Source organism: Branchiostoma lanceolatum, chromosome 19 (genome assembly GCF_035083965.1).
Source record: "Branchiostoma lanceolatum isolate klBraLanc5 chromosome 19, klBraLanc5.hap2, whole genome shotgun sequence".
NCBI lineage: Eukaryota > Metazoa > Chordata > Leptocardii > Amphioxiformes > Branchiostomatidae > Branchiostoma > Branchiostoma lanceolatum.
Genome location: NC_089740.1, coordinates 9,679,801 through 9,698,032, shown reverse-complemented (window position 1 = coordinate 9,698,032; position 18,232 = coordinate 9,679,801). Strand labels below are relative to the sequence as shown.

Below are 18,232 nucleotides of genomic sequence, written 5' to 3'. Positions count from 1 at the left end.
AACTTAAGCATAGAGTTTGTAAAATCTTTTGTAGCTAGCAGCTTCAATACTTTGGACTTTCTGGCAGCGAATTTCGTACCATCATTTTGCACTTGCCACACGGGTGGTCACCATTTTTCACGACAAGGACGCAAACCGGTTCCGCCCTGCGCTCTGATTCCGCCCACGATTCCGCCATTACGGACGCATCATTACTCCCCTAGTCTTTATTACTTCCTACCAGTTAGAAAACTTATCTGGGAGATTTAATTACAAAGAAGGATGCTCCAATCAAGTGATGGATCTCTAATGACCCGAGGAGAGAGTTAGAAAGCTTCGCTCAGCCAAAACTTATGTCTTGGTTTCAAAAGGATTGTCGAAAGTTATCAGTGTAACCAAAATTGTAGCAGAAATTACTAAGAAGCTGCTTTGAATTATAAAGACTTTGCGAGCTTTAAAGATGTCTTTTGGTGGTAGAATTAGTTGTTTTGATAGCTTAAAAGATTTCCTTTGAGACTTGATTTCGTGGAAGAAATTGGCTAAAAGCATCGCTTCGAAAGTTTCGCCGTTAATTTAAAAAGGCCTTTAATTAGTCCGAGGAAACGGCGGCGTGAAAAATTGTCGTCATAACGTTTTCCAAACTGTGGCCATCAATTCTAGTTAATTGTTCTCCCCTGAGTGGTGTAACAAATGCCGTCGACCAAGCCCCCATCCGTGCGCTCTGAAGTCTGGTCTCCCACGACGACTCCGCGCAAATATAACTGTCGGCAAGGATTGATGAACGGAAAATGGGGAGAAAGCAGTCATCACAACGCTTCGGTTTGAAGTGAGATAATAAATTCAGCATAATTGTCATCGGAGGTCAGAAAAATTGATTGAACCCCGTTCCCCTAGCCTTGGTCACTCCGATCGAACGCCTCTCGCCGAAATCGCAGAGAAAAAAAAGTCCACTCAATACTTTCGACATTGGGATAAATCAGGATCAAACCGCTTGGGAGGTACGCATGCCGTAAACACAAAATCGCCGCCACAGAAAATATGGCTGGAATACAGCAAAATCTTGTCACCTCCTAATATAAAAATCAATGACATTAAATATTAAGCGCGAATCGATACCCGTGTGGGCTAGAAGACGGGAAGACCACAGCTTCCTTACAGAACACCAGGGGTTAATTAAAATGGCACGTAACAAGTGCTGACGGTAAATGGCACAACGCGATTTTAAGCGAGCGGTTAAAAGTCATGCGCCCCGGGTCTACAAATGTGACGCTATGTGCCGCTTCTCATTTTTATTTGTAGGTAGCGCGCGGCGTGCGTTTGTTCCAACAACTCCCTTTAAGGTACACTCTCCGGAGGAGTGTAATTTGCACCATACGTCATTTTCAGAGCAATTAGTGGTAGATAGACACATTTGAGGAACCAATAATGATAGAGGGAAATGGCAGCGCCTGGGGAGAGCACATCGCACCGACGCCAACACGCCTAATTTTAGGGACGCGCCAAGCTTGGGGGATTTTCGCGGGTCAAACTGAGTAATGAAAATTACTTTTACCCAAGTGTCTAATTTTTGCGTCTTTCATCTTCCTCGCGGCACGGCGTTTAAGTGGAAATTGAGCTGTCCTGTCGAATTTTCGTTCACGCTCTTTTTGTACCGTTTGCAAAACTGGGAAGAAGCTAGCGGTAGACATTCTAGCTGGTGCAGTCAACGATAGGGAAAGATGTAACCTATTTTCTTTGCTGAAAACACTTTTAAAGCAAAATAATGTCCTTGTAATATTATAACAGACAAAAAGGGACATTGGTTACGTCGGTGATGTAGACTATGAGAATTTAAAAAAAGAGAGAAGTCAGACGAATTTTCACACGTCTCGACAGACTTTTGCTGCGTCCATGCATCATGACACAAAGAAGGGTTATGTTTCGCATGAAATTACAAATAGATATTGATGGAGGGCAGCCGGTTTGTTCCTCATTTGCATAACCGTGCCAGGAAGAGGTCCTACCCGGGACCCCCGTGTCAGACAGGATTAGCATCCCCGCCACACGGTCCCCGGCGAAGCCACGCCCCCAAGGCGCCGTCTCTCAGGCTATCCGTCAATCATTCTTGACGTACATCATTACATGTCTCCCCCCATGTCGGACACAAACCCCCAGCCGGCACACTTGCACACTTCCAACCCTCCTCAGAGAAGGATTTTTATTACAAAAGGGGATTTGTTCTAATGTAAACAAATGGCAACCCGGAGGAGAATTTGGTAAAACTACGACTGAGAGGAACACTGGGGTCCCATTCTAATATTTCAATCATACGCTTGGCGTCCACTAGTAAATGTGTCTGTGTAAAAAAAAAGATAAGATGACAAGAAAGTTTCTCCCGTGAGTTTGAACACATAGTTCCAGTCACTTGCAACGTTTACACAGTTTTCGACAAGTGACAATAGTTGTGAAGTTTACAACTTCTATATTTTCTCGTCTTCAAAGTCTTCGGTGTGTATTTATATTCAGCATGGCCTATGTCTACTTGAAGAAAAGCAAACAGTGTGGAGAAGAGAAAGCAATGTCTTGTCTCACTTCAGGACAATAGCAAAGGATATCATTACACAAAGTAAACGCACTCAAAAATGTAGTCTAATCTTTTAGCTAGTATATTGTATTACATAGAAGAAGCATGGGACAGACTGAGGTCTAGGATGAAAATTAAGTTTCTTACAAACTCACATTATTTAACACACATTTACCGAATCAAATGGCGGATTTACCGATAGATAGAAAGTGATTCCAATTTTTTGTCCGTTGATTTCAGAAAATATTTTGTATTAGAGAAGCCTGCACTAAAATGTAGTCTGATCTTCTAGCTTATACTATTTTACATGATTTAAACGCGAGGCAGATTAAGGTCTAAGATGAGAATTAAGTTTCTTACAAACTACACTTATTATTCATACATTTACCGAATCAAAAGTCTAAACTACCAATAAATAGAAAGTAAGCGAGTGATTCTGATTTTTTTCTTAGAGTAGATTCAAGGAAAGTCTTATCTTCAGCACACAGTAAAAAAGTAGTCTAATCTTTTAACTAGCTATAGTATCATTTTTACATAGAATATATTCGGGAGGGACTATGGTGGAGGATACAAAAATAAAGTTTCTTTAGCTATCAACTACTCTTATTCCACATAAATTTCCCAAATGAAGAGCTAGATCTACCGATGAATAGGAAGTGAGTGATTCCAACTTTTTTCTCCGTTGATTCCAGAAAATATTTTGCACTAGATAAGCATGCACTAACATGCAGTCTGATCTTTTAGCTTATATCATTTTGCATTCTAGTAGTTTAAACATTGGACAGACTAAGATCTATGACAAAAACTAAGTTTCTTACAAACTACCCTTATTCCAAATGAAAAGCTGGATTTACCGATGAATGGGAAGTGAGTTTTTCCTCCGTTGATTCCAGTAAAACAAATGGTCCCAGGCCTTGGTACTGACTGGCCCTCCGTCTCAGTCAGTGCTCCGTTAAAACAACAATAATTAAATTCCAGGAAAGGATCTTTAGAAACAATCGCTTTATCTACAGTTCACTTAGTACGTACTCGAAGACGACAGGGTCTATTGGAGGAATCTTTAGTTAGTGCATTTGCATCTTCAAACGTTGTGCGATAATAAATACAATCACCCAGAATCAATTTAAAATTTCTTTGCTATACAACCAAACGTTTTTATCTGTAAATGTTTTGGGAGTCTTTCTGTAACCTTCCGCCGGGAAAAACTGACTGTTTTGCTCCATACTTCTAGAATCAGAACTAAAACCAGTCATAGTTGCCCTGAAAGACTGGAAATTTATTGTCAATAGTTTTCTACAAATGTCTATCTATGGAGAAAAACTGACAGGAATTCGAAACTTGCTACCAAGTGTGCCTTAGCTTTGATATCACTGTTCTGAGTATCGCAGCGACGTTTTATCAGACTTTCAGGAAAGTTGTATGACTGCTGATACTAGAGTTACACCGGTAGCGTACGTAGTCCTGTGGCTAGTGACCCTGTCCCTGAATTGATCTAGAGGTCGGGAGTTCGAATCCCGACATGCACGCTACTGGAAAGGGTAAGAGTAAGGACGGGACGTTACACCGTGGTCCAGTGGTCATTGTGCTTGTTGAAAAGAGCTAGGAGAATTTCCCCAGTACAATGAACCTGTAAATACTGTGCATGCCGTCTTTCCTTCCTGTAGACTCTAATCTACAAATTTCCTAAAAGATAAAGAAACAAAAACAATGACGTTTTGAACATAAGCTTCTTGTTTGTTGTTCATAGTCAAGTTTAAAATTGCAGTCTTTCTGTTTTGTTTAAATACAATCAAGTATAGTTTGGAATAAAAATGACATTGCAAACGTGGATGTAGATTTACAGTCCCTTTTATCCGTTGCCTTGTTATTCTTTTGGGGGCACGTAGGATACTTAAAGTGTTTTGTGTGATTTTCATAGACACATATGCATTATAACAACATGCACAGTGCATTAAAAAGGGAGTAGAACGGCAAACAAACAGACTATGGTCTAAGAAAGAGCCCTCGTTGAAAAGATAGAATCATTATTGAAAGGAAGTAGTTGTAAACTGATTTATTTTTCTAAACATACTTTTTAAACTATGCAATTTGTTTCCTCTCAACACGTGAGCCTTTTTTGTACCTCACTGTCAACTTGAATCACAAATATGGCTTAGTATTCAGTTAAATTCATGAGAACTTGAGTGATTGTGAATCAGAAGTTTTATATGATTGACATACGGTGGAATTTCATGGGCCAACAAGAACCAACAAATCAGCACCAAGGACAGGGAAAGTTTGGGGGTTTCAGTTTCCGTTGTTACGGAGTCGTTGGTGAAGATAAAACAATTGTTTACAGATATCGGAATGTCGTTTGATCTAAGTTAACCAGAAATTAACTTCATCTTCCCTTTTCAGTTTCAGTAGCGATACAAGTAGTTCTACGGCGTTGAAAAATTAGTTAAACTTACTTGTCATACTTTTACACCCATGTTTAAGTTTCATTTTACCCAAATCGACCAAAAAGGCCATCTACACGTATGAGACCTTTCCGATAGCCAGAAATGAACCCCAGCCTTCTTTCAATAGTGATTTAAGTTTCTGTCGGGGTTACAAAACTAGTCAAACTACGTTATAACGTCATACGCCCTTATTGAACGCTTTATTTCACCAAAATCGACCATAAATTTACTTGAACCTTTCTTGATACGTTTGAGACCTATACGATAGCCAGAAATGAACCCCAGCCTATTTCAATAGCCGTACAAGTTGTTACGAAATACGTTAAACCCCGTTATCATACACCCCATGTGGCATTCCTACATCGGTCCTCAGTATTACCACCTGCCCCCCTCCCCCAAGAGCGGACCTCTAGCCTTTCCTATTGACAATCCCGGTGTCCTGGGTCCGAAGCTACCCCCAGCAAGCGGTGCCACAGTTGTTATAAGTTTAGTCATTCTACTCGTGTGGGCGCTTGGGGCCGAGGGAAAGTGTTGAGCGAATTGTTTCGAGTTAACCCTATATATCATTCACGCCTCCCTGCCCCGTCAAACAAATTGTAATAGCCGGTATATCTGCCATCCTTGTCGGCTGGGCTGCCTGACTCTCCTCGCTTCTCTGGGCCGTGGACTTGTTCAATCTCCGTCACTTAGAGGCAGAAGTCGCCTGCATGCTTGCGTACTTGGTAAGGGGAGAGGGTTAAATTTTACCGCTAGGTTCCGTAGGAAGGGGTCGTTCCCAACAATTTAGCGTGCGCCCCCTCTTCTATTTGATAAAGTAGCCGGATTGTCGTGGATTGTAAGATCCATGCATTTTTAAGGGCGCTGCGGCAGTGGACAGAGCCAGAGGCCGTAAATATGATTGAAACCGGGGCCTCATAAATATAAATTGTAATTATTTAGTGCGTTGCCGGAAAAGCCCCGTTTTCTATTTCTGTTGGAGGAAGCATGAAATTGAAGGTATGACACGGTTTGGAGCAAACAAGGAAGTTCTCTGATCAGTGGCGTGAGGAGACAATGAGAGCGGACCCCTTCGGCGGAAACCCAGACGCCCCCTCCATTTCGTTCATAATTTGAAGAAAATGGAACGGCGGCAAGACTGGGAAGATGGATGGGTTGAAACTCTTCGCCAAGCCCCCGGCTGATAGCGGGAAGACGGGCGTATAGTGCGGAGATGTGCGCTCCTGTGCGTAAGCCTTATCCGCAAAACATCGACAAAATTAAAGTCATTTTTCATCGTTTTCTACATTATTGTCAATGATACGCGCGGCGCTCGGGTTGACCGGCACCACCGACAAGCCTACCCCGGTGTCAACCCCGCGCTAAATTCAATTTTTAGGGAGAGAGTTATTCTTTTCTCCCGGCTCTGCCAAGGCAATTTGCGAAATACCTCAATCAAAAGAAATTTCCGAACTCTGACACGGGAAATCCAATTTTGGTTCCCGCCAGGCGGCCGTGAGGCGAGTGTGGTCCCAGCGGACGCCGCCACAGTCACATAAATGACACGCTGATACGGGAAAAATTGCTAAGCGCCCGCAAATTAGGGTGTCATATGGACAGTGTCGCCACACGGGATGAGAGCAGTCTAACAAGAAGAGTAATAAAGTCTACCACGGCCCCGGTAGTGCATCATTCCTGAACCTGTAGCCGCTATAATCTGATCAAAGCGCCGCTGCAGTGTTATCTGGGGTCTCGTAACCAGAGAGAGGGCGGCGGAAGATGTACCTTAACAATACGGCGGATTGAAAACATAAGTAAAGGGAAGTTTCTATACTGTAGAGCAATGAAATCGTCCAAAATAAAGAGATAAACAAGTAAATAGATCCATAGATAAACTGAATATTTCTCTAGATACTGTAGCCGTCCAAAATTCGTAAAGGAAAAGATAGAGTCAACGTTCAATTTACTTTCTCAGAAAACACCAAGAAAAGTTCTGCCGCGTCTTTAACTTGCATTAAGGCGAGTAAAACTCCAATCTATTGATTCAAAAACCTTTGACTATCACTTAACGGATTAAGTCGGACTTTCTTTCTTAAGAAATCAATCGAAATTGAACAAAAACCACATTCCACACTGTCACACCGCAAGACCTGAATACACCGCAGAAAAAATCGTTTCCAGCGATGGAAAGAGAAGGAGAAGCATAGACTCACCTCTCGCAGTCGCTGCGTACGATGGAGTGGGGGAACGTCGAGTTGACTCTACCCGGGGGGCATTCAAATCTTCCCGCCTGTAGTCCGCACGCTGGGCGGGGTTAAAGGTTAGGACCGAGGTGGTGACCTCGTGATGGCCGGCCTTCTCACCCGGCTAACAACTAAAGGTAGGTCTGCCCAAAATTACTCCCCCTCTCCCCGACGTGTCCTCTCCTCTTAACCTCTGGAGCAGAGAGACGCCTCAGTGCGCCCGAATCAACCCTCCAGAACAGGTTAAACCCGGCCACACCGGGCCATTTGTGGAGGGTTAGCGCCGGGCTGCCCCAACCTCGTTTGTTTTTCCTTGTTAGAATAACCCTTTTTGACCAAACCTATTATATCATGTCAACCCGGTCAAGTAGAACAATTTTCTCTCTCCCTCCCTATCTAAACCTTTCTAACTCATTCCCAACTCGCTATAGTCACGTATAACATGTGCAGTATGGTTATAAACATTTAGGGTAACACGGAAAAGAGGAATTTATAATTTTGAATGACCTCACCCATTTTTATTGAATGTCATAATGAAACTGGGATGGTATCGACTCAGCGGAGTCATTCCGGGCTTTGATAAATGACTGATATGCTCTGTCCATGATTTGGTTGGCCTCGGAATTATTACACAGCACAGAGGTCAATCCTAGAAAAATATCATTTTAAAAGTTAAGAATTAACTTAAAAAGAAAATGTAATTGGTAATTTGTATCATAAAGATTATTTTAAGTTCCAGTAGTTACAGTTAACACTTGATGTAAAGTTTGTGGTATTTTTGTTTTATTATTTTATTATGATTGCATTTGTTACCTACTCCATAAAATGACCCACGCATGAAGTAATATAAGTAGTAAAAGTGATATATGATAGAATAGAATATCTAAACAAAACATAAAAAGGATAACAGAGTAAAAGTTGTACCTTCTTTTACAATCTAAATAGATTTTTTTGTCTAAAGGCGGAAAAGTCTCATATAAAGAGAAATACGATGTACCTCCAACTTTCCTAAATTCCATCATGATTACAAATATTACACACAAAACTTATTGCATACTGTAATACCTCTTTCCATATAAGGTCATTACCATTTGATAATTTCCAAATAAAGTCATTATTTCATATAAGGACATTGACAAAAGATTTCGATACTTTTCCAACTTAAACTACCACAATGTAACGTTTGCCAAGATCACCCTCGGCTGCTGTAACATTACCCTGTTCTACTGCCCAACTTTTTAGTACTTCTCTGTGAGCGAGTGTCTCCCAAAAGCGCACTACAACCTCGGAGTTTTACGACGCTCAGTAACTACAAGTGTGTAACATGATTATAAGGGTCAGGAAAAGAGCAGGGCGTATTTGTGTTAAGTGGCGAGAGAGCTAGCCTGATGGAAAAAGAGGAAAGAAGCTCGCCTTAAAACCAGACGTTCGTGAAATACGATCGCAAAGGTCTCATCCTCTGGGAGGGAGCAAAAATATGCCGGGTCTGTTAGGAAATTTAAGACGAAGTTTTAAGTCCACGGAAAATTAACTGCTTCTGGTGTTCAGGTCTGTCTTGTGAATTTGGGGAAACATGTTTTTGATAGTCGTTTGGTGGTTTCATGATTCTTATCAACTGCCTTTCCTCTCTTTGGCAAGTTCTGTCTTTCTATTATGAAATAAGATATGAGAAAGAATAAAGATAATCAAAGAATTATGATGACAAGGCAATCAGAGGTAGCAGAGGTCACCTCCTTACCCATACTGCTTTGCAACCCTTATAGTCCGACAGTTTTTCTGCAGGTGAAATCTTTTCAGCACCAAGGAAAGGACCACTGCGTACAATAGTGTTACATTTCCAAACAACTAGCTAAGAGATGTTCTCGTATATTTAGAAAATCCCTTTTTTCTGAAATGTATAACAGTTTTTGTAGTTTTCTTGCTGATCAACACCTAACAAATTCTTTTATTTGTACAATCAAGGATTTCATAATAAAAACAAATCATTATTTCTATTGCTAGATGAATATCTTCTAGCTCATGTAGCTTGACACAGGGGATTTCATTTATTTTTGTGGTGTGTTTCAAGTTCAGGGTTGAGACAAGTAGTACAGTAGTAATACATTGGAAACACAAACAAATATTTTGTACCATAAATTTGCAGTGAAAGAGGTCACCACAAAAACTGCAAAAATAAAATTGTCGCAAACATTTCAAGTTTCACAGCAGATCAACAAAGCACACCAGGTATATCAAAGCCTATGATAAGTAGCTGTATGTATTTTATTCATCGAAAAACCAACAAATACACTAATTTATATCAAGCACATAATACCCCCAAATGGAACCCTGTGCATCGCCAGAGGGGCTAAAAATGACAGAGGAGACGGCAGGTATTTAAGCTGGGGGCAAAGATTATGTCAAGGGGGCTTATAGGATTAAATGGGACATGTCCCGCTTTTTACTTAAGGGGGTTTGAAACAAAATGTCAAATAAGTAGGATTTTTTTTCATATCTAAATGCATTGTAAATTCAATGTTAAAAATAGTCACAAACATTAAGAAAGTAGTGAGACTTGTTTTGCCTTTTTTCATCATTTATGTATCAATTTTTTCTGTTTTTGGTCATAAGAATTCATTGAAATCAACTAGGACCTTTCTATGGCTGAAGTACAATAAATCAAGAAAGGTTTGCGGTGGTTTTGTTCTTGTATTTTTCATGGTAACCTCTGCATAACAAATTTATGACACTGGATATACGTTGCCATTGTTTAACAACTGTACAACAACATTTTTTTAACCTGGAAATTAATAATACCTCCTTTTCCTGCTGTTGAGAAATCAAGTCTTGGCAGAACAGCTGTACTTACAGTAAGCACACAATGACTATCTCGTACTAGTGACAACACTATTAACAAAGCTCTCGGCAGGCTTTGTGCTAAAATTCTGGGTTGTTAAGATGGGAGTTTTGCTGCTGAAAACATTGAAACACACTGAAAAATTGTGTGAATTGGAACGATCTTGTCACTAACAGAAAACATTGCCTCCTTAGGTTCAGGCTTTGTGAGATAAATTCTGGGTTGGGGTTAGGAATGGATGTTGAAATCACTTCTGAAATACTGTGAGGGCAATTTGCTAACAGGTTTCAGCTACTTGAAAAAATCGCCTATTTCTCTAGGCTTTGTGAGAAAATTCTGGGTTGTGATTAGGATGGGGTGTTGGGTTGAAGTGTTGTCAGTTCTTCCCGGCGCGGTCATCACTCGTAGACTGACCCAGATCCATACAAGCCCGCTTGTCCGCACGCAACTACATTCATTAAGAAGAACGAGGATCCCTGGGCCTTAGTCCTTATTGGGATGACCAGTGGCAATTGACTTCCTTGTTGTCCTAATGTCGCTTGTTACTCCGGGATTTAGCGTGAAGTTTTGGATTGCAAAGTGACCACTAGGGGTGGATACCGGTTCACTAGACCTGATTCGGACCTTTACATGTATAACATCTAAGAACCGTGTCCAAAAAAACTGAAAGCCAAAACCTGAGTAAAAAAAAAACTGAACAAAGTACAAATATATTTTCTATTTTGTTTGATAAAAAGTGTTTTGAGTCTCCCCTTTGACAAAAAAGGCATTTAAAAATAAGTGCAACATTCAAATATCAAACACTGGTTTATCTTGAAAGTCTTCTCACCAAGAAAGGTTTATAGATGAGCGTGTCAGTATTATTCTCTATGCTTAATATTGGACTTGGACCTAATTATTAAGGCGAACCGGTATCCACCCCTAGTGACAACTCTTTCCTTTCTTGCACTACTGGGTAAAGGGCTGTTGCAATTACTGTCTACTTATCATTTCTGATAACTTATATATATAGTGACTGAGAAAATTGTATTTAAAAACAAAATGTTGATAAAGGCAAAAGATCATTTTTAATGAAGAATTTCAAAGCTTTTCTTTTACCACCTTTCAAGAAATGTGCGTACTTGCAGAAGCTGAAGTGAAATGTGTTCGACTTATTAAGTTGTTTCAATCAATGGTGTGACATATACTATAGTGTAACATCAGCTTGAGTTACCATGATATTTAGATTGTAGCTTAGAAATCCTACATTCTTGTATGTATGGAAAATTTTACATTATCATAATAGTAGAGGAGTTTGTTTACAATTCTCATTGCAAAATACATTTAGTTTGCAAAACAAGTTACCAACAAGAAATCTGAGATTTTCTATGGCTAGTTTCTGTATGAAACTGTTAACGAGAAATGGGAGCTTCTGGAAAGTAATCTTGTCAAGGAGTGTGCAATCTATTGGAGGTTACTATTTTGAAAAGTTGTTGCTTTTGCCAGTAATGTAGTTCTCCTTTATTTCATCAATATGAAAATGATTGAGATTTTGTTCCTATCAATTGTTAAGTCGATCAAGACAACGATGGCTTGATTCACTTTGTAGTAATTTGCGAAGGAGATTCCGTTTTGCATACCAGCGATGCACGATCTACGTGCTTAGCATGGAAGGTCGACCGCACTGTCCGCCGACTCTGCGTACGAAGAATTCGGAACACGTAAATCCCGTCCACTTATGCAAATGAGGCGTGATGAATGCCCTTCCCTGTTATTAAAGAGTATAACAACATTTCTTGGGAGCGCGGCGTAGGCTGACCAATTACTATGTCTCATTATGCGTCTAGGTCACGATCGCGTACCGACCACCCGCCTCGAAAGAAACGCACGTTACGCGACCGCCCGGTGCACTCCGGCCAAAATACCTCATCATGCCCATTGTTCCTTGGGCAGTAATGCCCCAAACTTTGGGTAATTTTTCGGTAATTCTTGTTTCCGCCGGTACTAATGGTGTATTGAGGCAGAAGGGGGTAATGAGGACGCGGTCCGCAGACAGTCGACCCCATAATTTGCTGTAAAGGGAAGGAGACGGGGAAGTCGGAAGATGTCGTCCGAAACGATTGGGTTCCAATCTGGCCGCTTCATGCAGGCCAGCGGTCATTTAGAATTGAGGGGCTCTAGATGCTGAGTCAAGTTCTCTGTATACACACTCATGGTGTCAGGGAACTCCGCGGATAGTGCGTGGCAGGTCTGCAGCTCCGTGGAACTCTGCTGTGAGCCTCTGTAGCATGATGGTCATCAGATGTATAAATCCAGCAAAGATATATAAACTAGATATGAAAATGTGCTTGATAGAGTCTTTATCAAATCAGTAAGTGTCATAATGTACTGTCTTCTTGGTCCAATTACAATCCCGGTATAATTCTGCAAGAGAGAAAAGTTTCCCATTAAATAAAAAAATTAAGTGTCTCTATTTTCATATTTAAAGGCCTATATATGTGTTAGATTTAGACATTTTTCATGTTTATAGCAATGTTAACACTTTTCTCAGATGTTTTTTTTTCATCATTACCTAGTATACTCATATTACAATTGAAAGATACTGGCCTGAATATATTGGAAACAGATATAAGTTGTTTTATCTTAGTTTGGATGACAGAAAAGGAGCAAAAATGAGAACCGAATAATAAAATCCATTTTCCGTGCTTACTTTTGATATATTCAACATATGTCTGTCTACATAATTCATATAGGATATCCATCAATAAGATGTCTTAGAGTTTTTCTTTTGGGAAAATACTTGGGACTTTGTCTAGTTTGCAGAGTCTTTCTAACGAAGGCTGCTTTAAGTTTGGATAATGGCCCGTCAACAAAAGACCGATGATTTCAATTGCCTGGTGGCTTCAGTAATGAAGAGGAAAGACCTGAGTTTACGGATGTAATGTACCTGTTCCCTTGAGTTAGGAGAGACATTAGAGACTTACACAAGTAATGTTGTGCCCAAAGCCATAACAGAGTCCGCCAATGGACCAGAACAGTTCTTATATTGCGCTGTCCCACATTTTAAAACACACCCCCTTGGGAAATAGCGCGTATTGTAGCTTGTGTCTTACTTGTCATTGTTTGTCGTAAAAAATGCCAATGTTTAAAGAGTTTAAATCCCAAAAGGTATGTTTTTTCTTGTTGTACAATTCGATAATGAATTTCTTTCCCATAGCGACAAAATAAACAATCATGCGTTCACTTTTGACAGCCTATAGGGAAATGGTTTGGAGCTTTTTACAAAGTTTATAAAGATGATAGATTTACAAGAAACATGCCACAAACTTTTTTTCCTATCTGCATTTTGATCTGCAAAATTGTGCAATGCGTGTCACCTGCACTGTGAGCATGCTGAAACTTTCCTCGAAATTAGCAATGTTAGATTTTTAAAATCTGAATCATTGTACAGAAACCTAACAAAAATCATTGCTGACTCCTTATAGATCATCAGTTATTATACATTTTGATAAATCAAACAACTGGATAATGTTTCTAATAGAGTCAGACATTTCAGATAGCGTCCGCTATCTTTCTACTGTAAAGTACTTTAATGTCCAACCTTCATCTATGTAACAGCCATCATTGTACTTGAAATCAGATATTCGATACCATAATGGGAGATTACCATAAAAGTATGATTTAGAAAATCACATTTTTGAGGAACGTGTTTTTGTTGCTAATCCACACGAAGCACATGCTATCTAGCCGTGGGCCGTACATCACTGAAACCACAATATCTTGTAACTGATCTTATCACAATTAATCCCTTACGAATCATTTATTGACCCGATAATTCTTATCTCCACATTGTTATGAAGGGTTTGAAATAGACAAGACATATAGGGTGAATTTGAAACTGTTGATTATTCAAAGAGATGACTGGATTTTTAGACTGAGTCTTACATGTACTTCCTTTGCAATGAAATAGAAAGGAGTGCAGCAGTTGAAAAATACAGAATAACGCATCAAAATGACCACAAAGTGTTTCAACAAATCAGTGTTACTGTAGTAGAAGCAGCAGTTGTGTGGTAGAAGGATTTGCAGGTAACGTTACCTGACAGAAGAGGAAAAAGTGTTTAACTTAGTGTGTAGTACTTACAGAAAAATTTCACACCTTCTGAAGTTTATGCTATGATATTGCTAAAACTCAACTGTTGGTTGCTTTTGCACTGGAAGTGTAAAACTAAAAGAGAAAGAAAAAGTTAAGAATGCAGCAAACAAAAACACAAGGACAGTTGAAGAGGAAGAGAGGAATAGAATTGATTCTTTACTACTGGATACTCAGACGTTTCAAACGCCCATCCGGCAGCTTTTTCTCAATCAGGAGATAATGTTCACTTTGGACTTATGAAAAGCATCAAGAATATTCTTAAGTTCTATATAAACAATTCAAGAAACGACTCAGACATTCTAAAAAATGTTCACAAACGTACAAGGACAGTTGGTTTATAGGATTTACTAGGAGCTCTTAAAGACTGTGACATTACATCCCCCCTGTATTACCCTCCGACAAAAACTACCATACGTCCCATCTTGATAAGAGGCACGGTCTCCTTGACTCCGCAAGATCGGTCCCAGTCGGCGTCTTTTGGCGTGATTTCTCTCGGAGTCGGCAATTGTTTGCCGTGTGGCCGGATCATAAAAACCATCGCAATGGCCCCTGGCCGGACACGGGTAAACCGCATCATCAATCGTACGCAACATTTCATCTGATAAAGAAACCTTCCGGGAGTGAAGAAGATGGTTTAGAGGCAGGCTAGAGTGCAGTCAAGCAAATCAATTAAGGGAACAATCTCTGTAGTTATCCCCCGACTTTCTGGAAGTTAAGTCGGATAGCACTTTGGTTCACCATCAAAAAACCCTTTCACAGGTTAACGTGTGAATGGAAAGCATGGCGGGATGGGTGATTTCTGTAACAGGAGATTTGGTGGGGACTTAGCAAAAGATATGATCCGCAAAATGTGATCTTGTGGTTAGGGTTGTTGACTTTGAGTCTAAAGGTTCTGGGTTTGAATCCCAGGTAGGCCCCGATGCTGTACCCTTAGAAAAGACACTTTGCACCTATTTCCTCACTCAACTCAGGTGAAAATAAATGAATGGTTAGGGACATCATCTCTGAAGGGATGTTATTTAAATGGGAGGTCCTGTGTTTGAGGAGAGTCACTCTGAAGATGTGTTGAGAAAGCAAAAATCCAAACCATTGTTGGTGCTGTCCACGGTGCTGAATACCTACTTACCAGTACAAAACAGTCAGTTTAGAGCCATTCACAAGGTTTAGCATTTCTCAATGCTGTTGTTTTTGTTTTGTACTGATTATTAAGGAAAAGGCAACCTAAACTAGATTATGCATTAGCTATCAGAAATAAGCATTAGCAAGTAAATACAGGTGTTTGAGAAGGGCTACACGTTGATCATCTTAAAGAACCCACCACTCTTGATGTATCTTACAAGGTACTTTTTATAACCCTGCACAAATTTTAGGTAACATTACAGAAAACATTTTCAGTGTATAGTTTCAAGTTAGACAGCTTGTTGATCTATGTTGCTAAAGTTGTTCATGTTCATAAATATCAACTTGTCAAGAGGTATGGCAAGGTGCATTGTTTGCTAATACCACTCCAATTATGCAAGATACATTGAGCACAAGAAAGAACAGTTACAAGTGTGAGACATGTATTTTGAACTTTACACAAACAGAATGCCTAATGAAATTTCTGCTAGCAAAAAATCCTGATTATCTGCAAGAAACGCAATCATACATAGGGATGTGAGATGCTTTGGCCTATCAGACCAGCACGGCCGAACATCCTGATCTACTCAGCCCAACACCCTAACCCAACTGAAGTTGACCAGGGTGCATGGCTTGGGCTGAGTACACTGGGCGGAGTTGGCAAAAGCTGAATTGTCCTGATCCCATACATTGTACTGTGGAGACTAATAAATGTATCTTATAACTTTATGTGTCCTTGATATATTATGTCTACATGTTTTACTGGCCAGCTGGTGTCTGAAATAAATATAAGATATACTGTTAAAAACATGCCAGGAGCAACTTCAGTAAGCTTATATTCCAAAACTGTTTCTGGTCTTGCATGGTTTGAAAACTGATATGGGGAGTCAAATTAAGTGCAAACGGTCAACTTGACACTGAGTAAGACATCAATACACCCATGTATGAAATACTTTGTTAAATGCAGTTTGCAAAAAAACAAAAAACAACCCAAAGTTTTGATTGTATGAAATCAGTACATAAAAATGATTCTGTCACTTTTATTGATGACGTCACTTGATCAAACTGGTAGCTTACATACAACATGAGCATATATTCCGTCTATGGGTGTGGCGACTTCAGCTTGGTGGTCATTCTGTGTTGGTAGGCCTCACTCAAATCTGAAACAACATGTAGTTGTGATTACTGATACACAAATGAATTTGGAATGGAATATTTTTCCAAGAAATGAGTCAATTGCTGTAATCATTTCTATGTCACCACTTCTTATAGCAAGGACACTGATTCCTTGACAAAGACTTATGATGCTCTGCAGTTGAAATATGTAAGTCTTGCTTCAGCAAGCTGGATAGTTGTCCATGAGTCTCCAAAACAAAGCAATATGACAGATGTGCGATTCCTGCGACTAGAGTCTTTTTCCAAGCAAACTTGAGTCAATCCGAGCACTTCTATGACATTACATTTTATAGCAAGGACACTGATTCCTTGACAACGTCTTAAGATGCTTTGCAGTTGAAAATGTGTACATCTTGCTTAGCCAGGTGGACAGTTGCTCCCAAGTCTTTGAAACAAAGAGATATTGCAGATGTGCGATTCCTGTGGTGTGGCCATCCCAGCCCGGTGACTTGTGGTCACGCTTGACGGATGGCCGTGCATTTAGAAGGCCTGGGGCAGCAGACACCACAAAAACCCGCATGCTAATCTCCCTTCCCAACTTTATCTGATCCCAGCCAATGGAAATATTGTCGACTTATCCTCTTTTAAAACAGTTAACGATGCTAGTGTGAATCATCAGACTAATTCTTGTAGATAAATGCAACATTGAAAAAGTGCGAAACGTCCCAAAATTGGAGGAAAGACACTTTTTTACCATGCCAAAGACAGGTGAAATATGAAAAGCCTCGGGACATACAACCCCGTACAAACAAAGTATTAACATTAGAGCTAGATCATTTCATCTGATAGCCTTGCTAGGAGCTCCCTTGGGAAAACGTCGAAATTTTCAAATTAGAAACTGTCAACTGGTAGGTTACGATGCTTCATTTTCGGGCCTTAGATCAAAACGTTTGCAGGTATTTTGAAGCCTTGAAGGAAAGTGTTGGCAGGGATCGTTAGGTACAAAGTTGTAGGGTTATGCCAATGGCAAAACATAAACAATACCAGTGTATTAACCTACATGCTCGGTGTTTTGTCATGGGCGTCACGACTGGGGGCTGAATACCTAACCATCATTTATGTCTGCATTGGTCATCTTTTATCCTCACTTTTTTTAGTTTTCATGTCTGTTGAGAACTTGGCTGTCTCCAAGACCCGTCCCTTCATCTTGGGATGGAAATTTTCTTGTTTGGACAGAAAAAATTTCCCCCTGTCCGTCCAAAAATCAGAATTTCTTGAAGTGAAATTCACGAAAATGTGTTTTTGTAAGCGAATGAAATTATGGATTTGAAAATGAAAATTAACAACATGGGCTCCCAAACAGTGAGTGGGGAAATAATTTTAAAAGCTGTAGACAGCCCTGATTTATGGGATATTTTTTGGGATACTAGTAGTTGCATAATGAAGTATGAGTATAACAATTATTGTTTACTGTGTGAAAATGCTAGTATACATGTAGGAGAAATTTCCAAAGATGTTGATTTCAGATCTTTCTGTAGAAAGAAAAACTCCATTGCGAGTTGCAAAACTTGTACCAGAAAAAAATTCTCAAGTTTTCAGCATATTGTGCGCATCCAATAGGGCAGGTCCAAAACATAATACTTGATTTGTCAATGAATGTCTTTCTATATACTTGAAAGAATCTGTTAGAATTGTCAGAAAACTTGATTTACCATTTCTGATTCCAGAATTTGTTTTGTCAATGATAGCTTGCAACCTATTTTCCAGCCACAGTCAAGTCAAGAAATATTAGGATGAACTGTACTAGTTTTGATATATATTTCAGTT

At 39.8% G+C, this 18,232-nt stretch overlaps 1 long non-coding RNA gene across 1 annotated transcript in view; it reads left to right on the top strand.

Annotated features, from left to right (window-relative positions):
* The first annotated feature begins 7,106 nt into the window (after positions 1-7,106).
* The window catches only part of LOC136425446 (uncharacterized), a 64,198-nt gene continuing 53,072 nt past the window's right edge, over positions 7,107-18,232 (top strand). The window contains exon 1 of the long non-coding RNA XR_010754040.1: positions 7,107-7,339. This is a non-coding gene — a long non-coding RNA (uncharacterized lncRNA). The remainder of the gene's footprint in view (positions 7,340-18,232) is intronic.